The sequence below is a fragment of the Hevea brasiliensis genome, chromosome 9, assembly GCF_030052815.1.
Source record: "Hevea brasiliensis isolate MT/VB/25A 57/8 chromosome 9, ASM3005281v1, whole genome shotgun sequence".
NCBI lineage: Eukaryota > Viridiplantae > Streptophyta > Magnoliopsida > Malpighiales > Euphorbiaceae > Hevea > Hevea brasiliensis.
The window spans coordinates 7,206,796-7,221,346 of record NC_079501.1 but is presented as its reverse complement, the minus strand read 5'-3'; the positions used below and the strand labels follow the sequence as shown (position 1 = coordinate 7,221,346).

The window sequence follows — 14,551 nt, the reverse complement described above, 5'->3', positions numbered from 1 at the left end:
TTTTCTCTTTCCTTTGATATGACTCATGAACAATTAATTGAACCTGCCAATGAGTAAGAATCAATGAAAAGCAATAGAAATTGTAAGTATATTTATCATCAATGCATAATTTTCTTATCATTAAATCACAACCAAAAAAGCAGGGGGTTGCATTTAAAACTTAGCCATGGACACTGAAAATTTTCACAAAGTACTATGGTCTGACATCCAACAGCTCCCACAGAGCTTTTATGCGGATAGGGATTTACATGAGTTCATCTGGTTAAATGGACCCTGCTTTTATATGATGTAAGCCATGTAGAAAGATTTAGTTGGAATCCAGCACTTAAAACAAAAAAGAGCAAAGGCAAATGCTTCCAATAGAGGATGGCTGGTTGAGCACTCTTCTAGCAACCAGCATAATGGAGGCAGCCTTTTGCACATTGTGAAGTGAAAAAAATGTGCCAAATAAGATGTACAACCACCTTTCACGAAAAAGTAGCTTGCTTTTCCTTTGTAAGTGTGATGTGCTGAAATGTACTATCCCTCGCTAAGCGTATCTCACTGGGCATGATTTGGCCATTTAGGCAATCACTCATTCACAGTCATCCTCAATCAGGTAAAGGGGTAGTGAGATATATTCTGCAAATTCAGTGGCTTTTAATTCGCTTTCCTGGTTCTTTTGGGTTTTAATGGAATACATGATTTATGAGTCTTCTTATACTATCCACGTTTGGACTTGAATGAGGCCAATAATTCTAGTATAGAGGTAACATTTTGATTGAAATAATTTAGGCTTCAATTGATTAACTTGCTAAAGTTGCATTCTTTGCTTTTTGCCATTTTGAACTAAAATAACAAAAAGCTAAAAATGCAACTTCAGCAAACTAACCAGACAGAGCCTAATAATTGTTTGTCAAAAATAATTGCAGTTTGATTAACATTTACAGCGAATCCTACACTTTAGGTTTTCAAAAACCCCCAGAGCAAGTGTGCAATGTTGAAAAATATAATATCTTAGAGGCAACCAGACATGATAATTTGCCAAGTGACTGACTGTAAAGGCTCACATCAATAATCAAGTCATGGTCCACAATTATTTAAAAAAAAAAAAAAAAAAGCAGAAGATTTGGAATAAAATAGTAGACAATGCTTACAATTGAAATCATATTTATGCTGCTACGTGATTTTGAATTTATCTTCTTACATTGACAATTAAGGGCATGATCAGCATCCGCCTGCAATATAAGCACAACTAAAGATATTTTTTAGTTCAGTATTATGAGATTTTCAATGTGAAGTTTAGTCATTTGTATTGTTTTACAAATCGCTGATTGAAGCCAGCACTGCCAAAAGTCTTGCTAATGTTCATGTCCCGTAATGTTGCCTCTAATTGATAGAGATATTTGGAGTTCAGTTCTTATAAGTTAATGATCCCTATTTATGCCAAAATCAACTAATTTGTGAGGACGTGAGGGAGTCATTAATTTTAGTTCAAAAGTCTATTGAACTTGACCAATCAACAGAAGAGGGTGAAGCGCAATATAAGAAACAGACACTGAACATTCTTTAATGATAAGGATAGATCTAAATGATAAACAATAACAGCATGTAATAACATAGAAACATCACAGCACAGGCACATAAAGGGAAGAACAGAATCAGGGAATCAAGTATATGTATAAACTTCTTTCTTCCAAATGCCTAATATTATGACTATGGACAACTGATACTTCCAAACAATTTGAAAATGCGTTTGTGAGTTGCTGAGCTGCAATAAATTTGCTAGAATAACAATTCATTGTTTCATGAGCTTTCTGCAAAGCCATCGCTTTTGCAGGCCAATTCATAGAAGAAAACAGCCTAAAGCAAGGACAACAGAACAGATACACAGTGAGGAGCATTAGAGCAATTTTGGATTCTAACTTCCTACTTTCTATAGCATTGCTCTGCAGAGCCTAAATTCAGAACGATGACGTTTAATACAGCAATCAAAATCAAGGCAAAAAAAATTTTCCATACGGATAAATAAACCCTAATAAAAACCTAATTGCTTATATTCAAAGTCGAATTGAAAGACTAAAAAATAAACAAATGCCATTAGCACTCCATTTCTACATCATCAACCGAAATCAATTAAACTGATGCACATACATACGTGTATATGTACACATATGTGTACATACGCTTAGCTATACGTATATAAATGCGGAGTAAAAAAAAAAAAAAAAGCACCAGCAACAGCAAAGGAGAACTGGAAGATAGACACTAGAACTGAATCGAACATTTTCTTTTGTAGTTTTTTTTTTTTTTTTTAAATTTCTCAGCAGCTACGCATACATTAGACGAAATAATGGGAGAAATGGGAATTTACAATCTCGTCAGGGCTAATTATGCCGAACTGCACCATCCGAACTTTGGCGACCTCCGCCGGCGAGTGTGGAAATCTCATATCCATTGCTACAAATAAAAAATAACAAAGACCCTAATCCTAGGGTTTCAAAGAACATAGGAAACTGAAACTGAAATTCGTCAAAATGTTTCTGTTTCTCGATTACGATCAAAGTTTTTGTCCTTCTTTCTGTTATTTATTTAAATTTTGTACCGTTCTCAAAATATGGAGGGAGATCGGCTGCAAAGAGGTAAAGACCTCTCAGATACATTCCGAAGAGAATACTCTCGCAACTAAACTAGAGAGCCGAAGGCCCTATTTATAGAGAAACTGGCCCTAGCAACCGACATCTAAAACCGCTTGCGTTTTGGGATCAAAACATTACTATAATCCTAAGGTGCATCAAAATATACTCTTATTTTTTAATTTAATTAAATAACCATCTAATTTTATTTGCTCAAAATTACCCCGTCTCTGTATCATCCGCTAGTCATGTAAGCGAATAATGCTCTCTCTGTATCTCTAGTGACCTGATAGTTGATTGCATGGCTATGTAGAAAGAGATCCGTTGCAAAGTAATCCAAATTCTTCCTCTCTGCTATGTTGAATAGTCTGATGGTAATTTAATTTTCAGTAAATTCAATGTAATAAGAAAAAGAGTTTTTGATCTGCAAAGTAAATCACAAAAATAAATTAATTCCTAAATTTTATTAAAAAAAATTCGTGGTACTTTAAACTTTTACAACGTCTTATAACACAGCTTAAATCATGTAAAAAATGAATTAAGATATGATTTAGTTAGCAAACCGCCATGTCAACGTAATTGGAATTCATGTTGTTTAGTTTGAGAGTTTCAATGATATTTTAATTCTACCTTATAAGAGTTGAGGTGTGTCATAAGATATTTTAAAAGTTCAGAGTGTTATAATTTTTTTTTTATATTGTATTCAACCTTTTAAATTTTATATGTAAATATGAGATATACATTTTCCAGCAACTATGTACGGTTGAAAAATAATAAAAATGTAAAAAAATATAACATAATAAACATAGACAACATTAGTAAATAAATATCTCATAGATATATAATTATTTAAAATTAGTGAAAATTACTTAAAAAGTTTACCGATAATGTTATATGCATTGATCATCCAAGTATTTTTTTTTTCTCCTCAATTTTAGGTTAAAGCATATCACAGCATACCACCAACTTCGCTGAAAGATTACAGTGAAATTTATAAATCATCAATTAAAAAAGACAATTGGTATGACTCAAACTCTTAATCTAATAAAATGCTTATTGAGTCTTACCCAAGAGCAAAGTTATAGCTCCTATAGTCTTACCCAAGACGGAAGTATTGTTAGTTTTTATTAAATTTTTTTTTATAAATATGTATTTTTTAAATGTGCCTACTAAATTTTATTAATGCTTCTATTATTTTTTTTTTTCTAAAGTCTTTATAAAATTTGATATGTGAGAGTACTAAATTTTGATTAAGAGTATATTAAAGTTTTATAATTATTTAATTATTTATTAAAGAAATAACCTGAAAATGTTTTAATGAGATTATTATATTAAAAATGGTCTAATTATAGTGTACTAGTTAAAGTAAAAAAAAAAATCATAATTAATAATATATATATATATATAATTTTGTTTATGGACATTTGCTTTTGCTGGTAATCTCATCAAGATTTTTTTCCCCACTTTTAAATGTGTATAAATGTGTATTGATTATTTTTTATTCAACCCTACCTTGAACGTCTGCTATTAAAGAATTGAAAAATTTTCTTTTACCTTTGAATGTTTATCCATACCAACTGCACCTAAAGAAAATATTTCATATATATTTACAACAAAATACATTATATTGAATAAATAAGTGAATATTAAATACAATATTTAAAGTATATATTAATTGTTATTGTTATATAAATTATTATCTGACAATATATTAAAAAATAAAGTCTTAATATAAATTGCCAATGCATCAATATAAAATCTAAATAGCACAATTTTTCATTTAAATAATTTAATGTGCGTCAATATAAAATTTAAATAGCATAATTTTCGTTAAATAATTCAAAATTTTTTAAAAGGGATAATTTTTAAAATATACTTTGTAACTTTGGGTGTTTATATTAAATAGATAATTTTTTTTATCATTAAATTAGTATTTCGAAATTTATTTTGTTAATTAGTGAAAAATTTTCATTAAATATTTTAAAATTAACTTAGGATTTAAATTTTTGATATTTAAAGAAAATGAAAATATTTTTATAATATTAATTGAAAGAAAAAAAAATTTGTTTCCATCTCTATGTTTTATTTTTAAGTAAATTTATAAATTAAAAAATTAAAATTAATAATTTTTTAAGATATATAAATTTATTAAATAAAATTTAATTGAATTGAATTTTTATTGTTTTTAAAAAACACACTTATACTCTTTTTTCATAATTAAAATATATAAATTTTTTTTTTTATAAATTTTAATTTTTTATTCGATTATTTTAATAAAAAATAATAAAAATTGATCTGACTTATTAAATAGGTTAAGGCTTTTTTTTTTTTTTTAATATTACTGTACTAATTATCTAATTCGCTGTGTTATCTTGAACGCAATAAGCCTTTTGTTTAATGCCTAGTTTCACCTCTAAAGCCCACATCGAAATGAAAATCCAGCACTTAATTTAGAAACCTAATCAATATTGGTAAACATTAACCGACTCTTTAACCCGGCATAGCACAGACGGCGAAGCTCCCTCACCGCCTTGTATCATCCTTGGTCTTCGGCCGATGACTATTAAAGTACAGAGAATGCTTCTTCTTTAGTTCACTGTTCCCCCAATTCAAAACGACACTTCTAGTCTTCAGTTCACATTTCTTCGTTCTTCTTCTTCTTATTTTTGCCCTCCCCTCGTCGTCCTCGTCCTCTCAGTTCTGTTTCTCCCTCCGGGCCGGACCTTCCCTGGCTGCTGCAAGTCATTCTTCTTGGTGCATCCCTGAGTGTGATTCTAGCCGCATATTTTTCTCACTGCACCGATTGAAAATACATCATCCCTCAAGATTATCAACTTAAAGATCTATTGATTCTAGTTAAAAGCAAGATTTCTGGTTGAGTTTGGACCAACACGTTTTGGGTTTGGTACTTTGGTTGGGAATTGGTGGGTTTGCTTCATCAATTTCAATTGTGATTCTCTACAATTGGCGATGGAGGAAAGGTCTCCTTCTAAGGGACGCTACCTCCCGTCCCAAGCGGCCTTTTAAGGCGTACACAACCTCCGATCCCATTCACAGCTGTTTTGAATTTTGCAGCCAAGGAATTTAAAGACCCTCCCCAAACCAGCGCTATCATCACCAACGGTATGTGATATTCTTTTTTTGATTCTTGAACGTTCACACATTAATAATGGTCGAATTTGTGATTTTTTTCCCCCGAAATTCTTCTGAAAAGAGATCTCTTAGGACGCTCAAGTCTCAATTGATTTTTTTTAATCCTTTGAGGAAATAAGATCCTAATTTGACATGTTGCGCTAGTATTGCATGAATGCTGAACTGAGTTACCATGCATGATGTGGTATTCGGAGCCTGGAAGATAATGTCATCCTGAAAACTAGCTGCTATTTCACAATCCCGGCCCTGTGTTTCTTTTCCCTCCAAAATTTCTTTAAGGTTTCAGTTTTATCGTTTTGTAGATTGCATATGTTTTCGTTGAGTGCCAATCTTGAGTTTGGAAGAGAATGTCATTCTTCAAACTAGCTGTTTAACAATCTAGTTTCTGTATTCTGATAAAAAAAAATCTAGTTTCCTTTTTTTTTTTCCAAAATTCTTCTTTTTATTTCTTCAGCAAAGTGATAATTTTCATGACTTTAATTTTTGTTTTTATTTTTTTAAAGATTGCATATGGTCTTATGGAACGCCTATCTTGTTCTTGGAAGATAACGTCATTCTGAAATCTGATGTTTCACAATCCAATTCCTGTATGTTTTGTGTTTTCAAAATTCTTCTTGTTTTTTTAGAAAAATTATCATTCTCAAGGTTTTCAGAAGGTTTCATTTTTTTTTTTTCTCATCTTTCAGGAACAAAGGTCCTGATGTTGTGCAAGCAAACAATTGGCCTCTATTAAGTCTTCTTTTGAAGTTGAAAACTTGCTCTACTGATGCATGGGAAAAAAATTTTCTGAAAACTGCCTGGTCCTTCACAATCTAGTCACTTTTTTTCCCCCTAAAATTCTTCTTCTTATTCCCCTAAAAGCGATAATTTTAAGGATTTTCAGAAGGTATCATTTTTATTTTTCTAAAATTGCATATTGTTTCATTGAGTGACAATTTTGAGATTGGAAGATAATGTCCTTTTGAAAACTGCCTGGTGTTCCACAATCCGGTTCCTGTATTTTTATTTTCAAAATTCTTCTGCTTATTTTTTTAGAAAAACGACCATTCTCACAATGCCTTCCTTTCCCCTTGAGTTCATTTGATAAGGCTTATTGCTCAGGATTCCTCATTCCATGGACTGAATATGGTAATTGAACTCTGATCAGTATTTTACTACATACAAGATAAATGATTATTGCAGTATGCTTGAATGTGAATGTAGAAAAGATATTTTGTAGCTAGACAGTCAGGCTTGCCACATCTATTTATAGAGAATCTAATCTCTTAAACTTAATAGGAATATAAAAATATTAATTAGGAAGTTTAACTAATCCTAAATACAATAGGAAGATATAAACTTAATAGGAAAACTTAATCCTGGATAAAAGAGAAAACTAATCTCTACTCCTAATTGAAATAGGAAAATAAAATCAAGTCCTAATTTAAATAGGAAAACACGTAAAATTAATTCTAAAACAAATATTGCTGCTGCTTGCTGGTTGAACAGGTAGTCCAAGTTGATCTAGGACTGCTGGGAGGCGGAAATTCTCAAAAAAACGTGACTGACTCTGGCCCTGGGTTGTGTACTGGTCTGTGCTCAATTTGCTGCCTCTGTTGGACGTCCTAGTTTGGCCCAACAGCACTATGTCTATTATTGATAGCCATCCATTTATTATCACTTGTACTAAAATGATGGAAATACTTTTTTGTTTAGGTGAGGTTGTTCGTCCTTTTTTGTTTGTTGGTTATATGCTGATGTTTCCAGAATTATTTGCATGATTTTTCCTTTAGTTTTGCTTTTCTTTTGATGAAAATACTTTTTTGTCTGATGAGCCTATCTGTCCTTTTCTTTTTTGCTGGTTATATGCTGACGTTTGTAGATTTATTTTCATGTTCTTAATTTATGATTTTCCCTTAAGTTTTGCATTTTCCTTTTCGCCTCTCATTTTAAGGTTTGTGGTAATGGTGATACCTTGCTGTAGAATTTGAGGTAATAAGCATTCTTCTTTGTCAGTGGCCAAGTTCTACTTGGTTTGAGGTTGAAGTGTTTGCTAGCAATAGAATATCGCCTGTTGCAATGCAATTTTTTATTTGCGAACTCTGTTTGATGTGTTCTTTGGTATTTTCTGTGTTGCTTTGGCATGTGTCATCAACATTGTTTTTTGTTGTCATCTTGTGTGTATTTTCTCAATCTTATGTGCTGTTGCAGACCATGTAGCAGTCTCATATTACTTGTTGCTTTTTTTTTTTTAATCCGAATTTTGCATATATGCAATATAATCATGGCCTTGGGGGCTCTTCTTTATAAAAATTTTTCTTACCTTTTGTTGTTGGCTTTATGTGTGAGATGTGCTTGCTAAAACTAAAATCAACAAGGGCTAACGGAATGGTGTCTTTCAAATAAAATAAGAGAGTGAAATGTTGACAATACTATATGAACAATAATGTTTATATAGTTGAAATTGTGGCTCCTTAAAGCTGCCAAATATTCTTCTTCCAAGTTGACGCATGTGTGAGAATGCAAACTGAGGATCTGTTACTAGCATATCTGAAGTTTCTACAGTTTGAATAGCTGAACCAGAGACATTTCCTTGAGCCTAGATTATAAGGTAATACTTGATTCTTCATGGGATGATTGATCCTAGAGACAGTTTCTTTGAGCACTGTTCTTAATTGTTGCTTTCCTATCAGATCACCTAGAAAAACTACTTGGCTTTCTCAATCATTTTGATGACTGACTGAGCTGTTGTATTTATTTACCTCAAACTTTTTGGCCATATGTTCTTCAACTTCTTTCGAGTGCATATGATTTCCTATTCAAATTTATCAAGTTCTACTCGCCATGTGCAGGATAGGGAGGTTCGCTACTTCCTTTTGGTTTTGTTCAAAGTTTTGAGGTTAGGCGTAGGTATATCACTTTTCCCTACATGATGTTCTAATTCTTGTGGCTATGAGGTATGCAGCTTCTGGACAACATATTTTCATTATCCTGGGAGTGTGTCGTTGCTTTTTACATGTTGTGGCTTCATGAATTTGGGTAGCCATTAACCTTCTACTTGTATCTTGAATTTTGGCTGCATGCCAAAACATCACGAAAGATTATGATTATTTTATTCTTTGCTTTTTATTTTTATCTTATTTTCAATTATTTTAGTTCTTCAATTTTTTTTTGAATTTTTATTTTATTTTCTACATTTACTATGTTAAAGTCAAGTGATATTCAATTTTTTTTTCATTAAAATATTACTTTTTTTTTTCAATTTACATTTTATATTTTTTTTTACTTTGTAATATTTATTTTTTAAAATAATTTTCATTCTTCAAGATTTTTTAATTTTTTTTTTTATATTCCTCTTTGCTGAAATTTTATTTTTTTTTATAGTTTCATTTTCATATTTTTATTTATGTATTTGTTTTAAATTATTTTAATTCTTTTAGAGTGAACGAAGATAAGCTATTCCTTTTTTGCAATTTTCATATGGGTTTGGCACACCCCAAATTTCATAATGCATCCCATTTTATTTGTTTTAATTGATTAAATGACAATGTTATTCAGTTTTTATTTTAAATTATAGATATTTTATCATATAATCCAACAAAAAATATAGAGTGGTGTGAATTTATGAAATTTGGACTGTGAACCACACTTTTTTCAATTTTTTATTTTCGCTTCTCTTTTTGCTTTTGTAATTTTTATTTTATTTAAATTATTTTGATTTTCCAACAAATTAATTATAAATATTATTAAAACTACTTTCTTTTTTCAATTTGCATTTTGATATTCCTTTATTTTAATTATGTAATTTTTATTTTATTAATTTTCATTTTTTTTTTGTAATTCTTTTTGATATTCCTGTTTGCTGAGATTTTATTCTCTTTTTTCTACTTTCATTTTCTTATTAATATATTTTTCTAAATTTTAATTCTTCTGTTGTGAAAAAGCATGCTATTCGTTTTTTACAATTTCCATTTGGGTTTAGTCACACCCCTAATTTCGTAGTACACCCCATTTTATTTGTTTTAATTGATTAAATGACAATATTATCCACACTTTAAATGGTTTACTAATGAGAAAGTACAGATATTTTATCATTTAATCAAGCAAAAAACATATAGGTGTGAATTTATGAAATTTGGACTGTGAACCATGCTTTTTTCCAATTTTTGATTTTTTGCTTCTCTTATTCCTTTTGTAATTTTTACTTTATTTAATTATTTTGATTCGTCAACAAATTAATTACAAATATTACTGAAATTAGTTTCTTTTTTTATTTACATTTTGATATTCCTTTTTTTAATTCTGTAATTTTTATTTTTATTTTATATTATATTGATTTTTCAGGAATTTTCATTGAATTCTTTTTTATATTCCTATTTGCTGAGATTTTATTATCTTTTCTCTACTTTCATTTTCATTTTCTTATGTATATATTTTTCTAAATTATTTTCATTTTAATTCTTCTTATTTATATATTTTTCTAAATTATTTTTCATTGCCATTCTTTTTTTTTTTTTTTTTTTTTGCGATTTCCATTTGGGTTTGGTCACACCCTAGCTTCGTGATACACTCCCTTTTATTTGTTTTAATTAATTAAATGACAATATTATCCACACTTTAAATGGTTGAATAACGAGAAAGTGTAGATATTTTGTCATTTAATTTAACAAAAGATGTGGAATGGTGTTCTTCCTTTTTTAATTTTTATTTTATTTAAATTATTTTGATTCTCAAACAAATTTATTATAAATATTACTGAAATTAGTTTCTTTTTTCGATTTACATTTTCATATTCTTTTTTTTTATTCTGTAATTTTTATTTTATATTATATTAATTTTTCATGCTTTGTTTTTTGAATTTTTTTGATATTCCTCTTTGTTGAGACTTTATTCTCTTTTTTCTACTTCCATTTTTCATTAATTTTCTTATTTATATATTTTTATAAATTATTTTAATTCTTTTATAGTGAAAAAAGCCATGCTATTCGTTTTTTTGCAATTTTCATTTGGGCTTGGTCACACCCCAAAATTTGTAGTACACTCCATTTTATTTGTTTTATTTGATTAAAAGACAATATTATCCACATTTTAAATGGTTTACTAACGAGAAAGTGTAGATATTTTGTTATTTAATCAAATAAAAAACATAGAGTGAAGTGAATTTAAGAAATTTAGACCACTGTTTTCATTTTTGATTCGCTTTTCTACCTTCTTCTGTCAATTTTATTTTATTTAAATTATTTTGATTCTCCAACAAATTCATTATAGATATTAATGAAATTACTTTCTTTTTTCAATTTACATTGTGATATTCTGTACTCATGTAATTTTTTTTATTGTAAATTATTTTAACCCTTCAAAAGCTTTTTTGTAATTTTTTTTTGATACTCCTCTTTGTTGAGATTTTATTCATTTTTTTTCCTACTTTCTTATTTTTTTTTTATCTATGTATTTGTTTTAAATTATTTTAATTCTTTTAGAGTGAACAAAAGTATTGCTATTCCCTTTTTTGCAATTTATATTTGGGTTTGGTCAAAGCCCAAGTTTCGTAATACATCTCATTTTATTCGATTAAATGACAATATTATCTACACTTTAAATGGTTTACTAACGAGAAAGTGTAGATATTTTGTCATTTAATCAAATAGAGTGCAATGAATTTATGAAATTTGGACTGTTAGCCACAACTTTTTCAATTTTTGATTGTTGCTTTTCTTTTTTCCTTTTGTAATTTCTATTTTATTTAAATTATTTTGTTTCTCCAACAAATTATTATAAATATTGTTGAAATTAATTTCTTTTTTCAATTTACATTTTGATATTCCTTTTTTTTTAATTCTGTAATTTTTATTTTATTTTATATTATTTTAATTTTTTAATAATTTTTTTGATAATTCTTTTTTATATTTCTGTTTGCTGAGTTTTTATTATCTTTTTTCTGCCTTCATTTTTCATTTTCTTATTTATATATTTTTTAAAATTATTTTAATTCTTCTATAATATTCAAAGCCATACTAGTCTCTTTTTTTTTTGCAATTTTCACATACCCGTAATTTTGTATTATATCCCATTTTATTTGTTTTAATTGATTAAATGACAATATTATCCGCACTTTAAATGGTTTACTAACGAGAAGGTGTAGTGTAGAGATTTTGTCATTTAAATAAACAAAAACATAGAGCTGAGTGAATTTATGAAATTTGGAAGGGAACCATACCTTTTTTAATTTTTGATTTTTGTTTCTCTTCTTCCTTTTGTAATTTTTATTTTATTTAAATTATTTTGATTCTCCAATAAATTAATTATAAATATTACTGAAATTAGTTTCTTTTTTCGATTAGCATTTTGTTGTTCCCATTTTTTATTTTATTTTATATTATATTAATTTTTCAGGAATTTTTTTTGTAGTTCTTTTTGATATTCCTATTTGCTGAGATTGTGTTTTCCTTTTTCTACTTGCATTTTCTTATTTTTATGTTTTTCTAAATTATTTTAATTATTCTATAATGGACAAAGGCATGCTAATTGGTTTTTAGCAATTTACATTTGGGTTGGTCGCATTCCAAATTTCGTAATATGTTCCATTTTATTTGTTTTAATTGATTAAAAGACAATATTATCTACACTTTAAATGGTTTACTAACGAGGAAGTGTAGATATTTTGTCATTTAATCGAATAAAAAACATAGAAGGGAGTGAATGTAAGAAATTTGGACCTTGAACATCAACGCCTTTTTCAATTTTGATTTTCGCTTCTCTTCTTCCTTTTGTAATTTTTTTTATTTAAATTATTTTGATTATCCAACAAATTAATTATAAATATTACTGAAATTACTTTTTTTTTTCAATTTACATTTTGATATTCCTTTTTTTTAATTTGTAATTTTTACTTTACTTATATTATATTAGAATCTTGTTTGCTGAGATTTTGTTTTCATCTTTCTTGTTTCATTTTTATTTTCTTATTTATATGTTTTCCTAAATTATTTTAATTCTTCTATAGTAAACAAAGCCATGCTATTCTTTTTTTTTTTTTTTTTTTTTTTTTGCAATTTGCATATGAGCTTGGTCACACCACAAATTTTGTAATTCACTGCATTTTATTTGTTTTGTTTGATTAAGTGACAATATCTTCCACACTTTAATATGGTTGACTAACATAATTTTTATTGTATATTAAAATAGATAATTTACCATGGAAAATTTCCACTGTTGTTTCAAATGGTGCAATTGAATGGCAATTTTGAAATCTTCATTTGATAGAGGACAATTACGGCATCCCATTCACCATTCCCTTCATACATGCCCTATAAGCAAAATGACGCCGTTTAATTCCAAGAATTGCCGTTTTCACTGTTTGTATAAGACGATTCCTTCCCAAATCTATGCTGCTTCTCTTTTCTTGATGCTCCTGATTCCTTTGTCAAATCGGTATTGGTTCTTTGAGGAGGTGGCAGTTGAATTGAGATCACATGTGCTTCTCTCTTCCTTCCCATACTGCAAGTATTGTTTCCCATTTTTATGATCATCTCTTCCTTTAGCCTTTTTCATGTCCTTTCTCTTTCTATCTCTACCGCCATTATCAAAGATGCTCGAGGAATGGGTGCTTCCTGATGGATCCTCCAATTACAGGGTCTCTGTTGATCGATTGATTCATTTGAAATTTTTTTCTGAAACCATTGATATGGATCTTTCAACTTATAACCTTTTGGTTACTGAGATGGGAGCTGAATGAAAATGGGACTATATTTTCTGCTCTTTTCTAAATTTTTTGTTCGCACTATTAAATTTGAAGGGAAAAGGAAACCAGTTACAAAATAAATCAAACATTTCAGATTAACCTCCGAAAGCATTTAATAGATCGGTGAGTTTTTATATTCACATGTATAGCTTTATTTTCTATGTAAATTTTCCTGTTGCTGATAGATGATGCTTGATAAAATATATCAAAACACTGTCAGTTAGTATTAGATTTCCTTTTTTCCCTTCTTATTTTTGGATTTTGTGTGGTGTGGGTGTCAGGTGGGTAGGTGGGGAATGCCTGTCAGGGGAGCAAGAGGTTGACTTTAATTAGTTTTATCACCTATTGGATTGTCTATGGTATAATAGAATCCGGAGTTTATCATCTTTTCATAGGAAGTTTTTATCCTTTTTTCATGTAAAATTAAATTTATAATTGGTTACAATTGGTGTGGATATGGTAATTGCAAATTCTTCTTTTCTAAATGTTGCTTCCCTCTCTGTTTCTCTTGGTTTTGCAATGCCAATGTGCATGATTTGAGGAGATTTATCATTTGTTAGATAAAACCTAACATCTTAGTTTGCAGGCCCAATGGAACAAATAAAAAATTTCGCTTAAAATCAGCAATTTTTTTTTAAATGATAATTACATATTGTCAGGTTGACTTCCATTGACTGTCAACATGTTTCTTCGAGGAAAGCACTCGCAGAATCTTCAAGAGAATGATGCTGTACAACGAATGCGAAGGTAATAACAAATATGGATGGACATCTTGAATATCTTTCATTTTCCCCGTAATTGTTTGTGGTCGATGTACATTTTACCCAATAACATATTTGATAGCTATTTCAGTTCCCATTTACTATCCATTACAAGTTGCTTACACCTCATGATCAAATGTTGATTTTGTTGCTTCATCCAGCATCATGGTTACAGTAAAAACTGAGTTTCATGGATCATTTTGCCAGAATATTTTGAGAACAAAGTAGAAGAGTTAAACCTTATATCAATTTAATTATTTCATCTGCATTGATATGATGTTTCAATTTCACTTGACCAAGAT

At 29.0% G+C, this 14,551-nt stretch overlaps 1 long non-coding RNA gene across 3 annotated transcripts; it reads left to right on the top strand.

Moving 5' to 3' along the window:
- Positions 1–5,013: 5,013 nt before the first annotated feature.
- LOC131183011 (uncharacterized) lies at positions 5,014–14,551 on the top strand. Of its 3 annotated transcripts, XR_009151136.1 has the most exons (5): positions 5,014–5,738; positions 7,257–7,463; positions 8,313–8,358; positions 8,600–8,704; positions 13,543–14,551. It is a non-coding gene; the product is annotated as an uncharacterized LOC131183011 (long non-coding RNA). The 3 variants fall into 3 exon arrangements; XR_009151135.1 differs by lacking the exon at positions 13,543–14,551 and having other exon boundaries at positions 8,304–8,358; positions 8,600–8,897; XR_009151134.1 differs by lacking the exon at positions 13,543–14,551 and having other exon boundaries at positions 5,015–5,738; positions 8,600–8,897.